Here is a 3,688-nt window from a genome sequence, read left to right on the forward strand (position 1 = left end):
GAAACTGCTTTACCAAAGTGTAGTAGGGAAATAGGGTTCATTTTGCTTCAGAGTTCTAGGGTACAGTGCATCATGGTAGGAGTGTCATGCCAATAGGGGATCAAGTAGCTGACCACATCATATCCTCAATCTGAAAGACAGAATGATAAATGTCCTGTCCAGCTTCTCTTTTGTATTCAGCCCAGTACCATAGTCCTGGAATGGTACTATCTGCATAGAGCGACTTGTCTTACCCTTATCAAGCCAACCTAGAAATCATTCACAGATACACCCTGAAGTTTGTTACCATGGTGTTCCTAAGTACTGTCAAGTTAACAACTAAGATAAATCATCACAAGAGCCTTATGACTAAATAATGTCTTTGACTACAGCTAGAAAATAATCCATGAAAAAATAAAAGGTTTTGTGTGTCATCCTTTCACAGGGGTCATGTTAATCTTCTTTGTATCATTGCAATTTTAGTATATGTGCTGCTGAAGCTGAGGACCCAGTTATACCACTCCTGGGCATATACCCAGATGATGCTCCAACATGTAATAAGGACACATACTCCACTATGTTTGTAGCAGCCTTATTTATAATAGCCAGAAGCTGGAAAGAACCCAGATGGCCCTTAACAGAGGAATGGATACAGAAAATGTGGTACATTTATACAATGAAGTACTACTCAGCCATTAAGAATGACGAATTCATGAAATTCTTAGGCAAATGGAAAGATCTAGAAAATATCATCCTGACTGAGGTAATCCAATCACAAAAGAACACACATGGTATGGATTCACTGATAAGTGGATATTAGCCCAAAAGTTCTGAATACCCAAGATACAATTCACAGACCACATGAAGCTCAAGAAGAAGGAAAACCAAAGTCTGGGTGCTTTGGTTCCTCTGAAAAGGGGAACAAAATACTCATAGGAGAAAATACAGAGATAAAGTGTAGAGCAGAGATTGAAGGAAAGGCCATTCAGAGACTGTCCCACCTGGGGATTCATCCCAAATACAATCACAAAACCCTGACACTATTGTGGATGCCAAGAAATGCTTGCTGAAAGGAGCCTGATATGGCTGTCTCCTGAGAGGCCCTGCCAGAGCCTTACAAACACAGAGGCAGATGCTAACCATTGGATTGAGCATGGGGTCCCCAATGGAAGAATCAGAGAAAGGACTGAAGGAGCTGAAGGGGTTTGCAACCTCATAGGAAGAACAACAATATCAACCAACCAGACCCCCCCAAAGTTCCCAGGGACTAAGCCATCAACCAAGGAGTACACATGGCTCCAGCTGCATATGTTGCAGAGGATTGCCTTCTCAGGCATCAATGGGAGGAGAGGTCCTTGGTGCTATGAAGGCTTGATAGATGCCCCAGTGTAGGGGAACTGAGGACTGGGAGGTGGGAGTGGGGTGGGTGGAGGAACACCCACATAGGAGCAGGGGGAGGGAGAATGGGATAGGGGGTTTCCGGTAGGAGGGAAATCATGAAAGAGGGTAACATTTGAAATGTAAATAAAGAAAACATCCAATAAAAACATTAAAAAATCAAAATTTTTGAAATAAACTTAAGAATGGAATGTTAATAAGAAATTAAAGTGGTGGTAGCTCACCTCATAGGGAATATTCAATAATTTTTGTTATTAACTTTACTAATACCCTGAGAGAAATAAACAAACCATCCCTTACCACAGCAAAAAGTAATCATTTATCTAAATATAAAAATTAAAATACAGGTATTAAAAATAAAGATGGGATGATTCAATAATTTCACAGCAGGAAAAGATGTTTAACAGATTTTAAAATCCAAAAATCAGAAAATAATTTTCATTATTAATAAATGAAGATAGCATAAATATCAAAATAAGAAGCAAAGAGAAGCCTAAAAATTTTTATAGCATGTGCAAAGCTCTGCATTTGATCCTTAGTACCACAATGATAAATAAACAAACAAAAATAAAGCAAAGAATAAACCAGGAAAGTTATTTTCCAGGTCAAAAAACAAAATGCTATTTTTTTTCTATCACATAAATAAGTCTTACAAAAAAATTTAAAAGTTTAAAAGCCAATAATCCAACAGGAAAGGGTTGAGATTCATAAGGAGGTCACAGAAAACACTACATAAAGGTCACAGATTTGTGAAAGAATATTAATCCTCTTTCATTCATAACAAGAAAAAATGCAGCTTATGGCTACAATGAAAATTATTTTTTAATCTGTCATTTCAGCATAGCTCTAAATGTATGTGTGAAAGCACTCACTGATGTGTTTCAATACTTGGGTTTTTTCCTATACATATGCATGTGCATAAAAGGGCCACAGACAAAGCACCAGAAAATGGATGCAGGGATTTGAAGTAGAGGGATTGCAAAGTTCTGGCCTCCCTCCCTCATTCTCCCCACAATTACCTGGACAAGAGTGAGAGATCCAGAGTACAGACAGTTCCTGTAGGATTTGGTAGAACAGACTCCACACAACACAGATGGTGGGAACAGCCACAGAAGTATGGTAAGGGCGTCTGAAGCTGAAGAATTCTCACTGGCCCCTCCCCACAGCCTTGTCATTGTCAGGACAGGGAGTTTTGGCAGACTTGTTGTAATATCCTATGGGACCTGCAAAGGTAAACACAGGTGAGCAGGCCCTGTGCATGCATTCCCTCAGTCACTTCAAGTCTTGAATAGAACAACTGGTCCCCAAAGCACCAGAGGCAGAGTTGTAATTCGCAACCCTGAGATTCAGATGGGATAATTCTGGAAGAAAGTGAGTTTAGCCACAAAAATTCTTCTGACTGGAGGAAATGCTGACTTAATTTGTTTGAATTACTGAGACTAGCAACACCTCAATAGCCCATAGAGAGTCTTTTTTTAAATACACACAGACAGTGCACATGTGGAAATGTGGACACACACACACACACACACACACACACATAGAAATGAGAGGATAATTTGCAGTTCGTCCCTTCACCAGAAGTGTCCCAGGGATCAAACTCTGATTGCCTGGCATGGTGTCGAGTGTGTTCATCCTCTGAGCCATCTCTCTGGCTCTGGAGACTGATATCAAAAACACAATACAAGGTAAAGAAGGAACATTCGCTGAGGACACATTACCTTCTATTTTACATTACTGTTAATTTTAATCTTCAGATTTTTGTTGGACTTTAGTATTCATATTTTTGTTCTTCAATTGTTCATTTGAGCTGAAACTTATATCTTACTGGAAATGCTTTTAGGTTTGTCCTTTTCTTTCTTTAAATCAAATATACAACAGTACCTCTAACCTACATGTCTTTCTTTTCATTCTTTACTAACTCTTCCTCTTTTCTCATTCCCTTCTCACTTCATTACTTAGGTACTGACACACTTAGCTCTAAAGTAATTACAAACTTATTTTCCCTACCTACAGCCCTAGTGTTGCTATTCCATGAACTGATAAGTATACAGGTATCTTCTCCTTGGTTACTACTATCAATAGTCAACACTGGAGCTGGTATAAAACCATTATATTTGTTATTGCATTTGGATTATTCTAAGGCATAAATTCAAATGAAGATAATTCATTATAAATACCTAGATAAAATAAAAACAAAAATATAGTGGCACGGGGAAGGTAAAGACTAGAGAATATATATACTCCATTAGAAGTTCAAAGACCAGCCAAGGAACATAAAACACACCAGAGAGCAATCCACTATGACCTA

General features: G+C 38.5%; 1 non-coding gene across 1 annotated transcript; it reads right to left on the reverse strand.

The window, feature by feature from the left end:
• Nucleotides 1–378: 378 nt before the first annotated feature.
• Nucleotides 379–487, reverse strand: LOC127686490 (U6 spliceosomal RNA). The gene has a single exon (XR_007978118.1). It is a non-coding gene; the product is annotated as a U6 spliceosomal RNA (small nuclear RNA).
• Between the last annotated feature and the right edge of the window lie 3,201 nt (nucleotides 488–3,688).

This window comes from Apodemus sylvaticus, chromosome 5 (assembly GCF_947179515.1).
Source record: "Apodemus sylvaticus chromosome 5, mApoSyl1.1, whole genome shotgun sequence".
Classification (NCBI taxonomy): Eukaryota; Metazoa; Chordata; class Mammalia; order Rodentia; family Muridae; genus Apodemus; species Apodemus sylvaticus.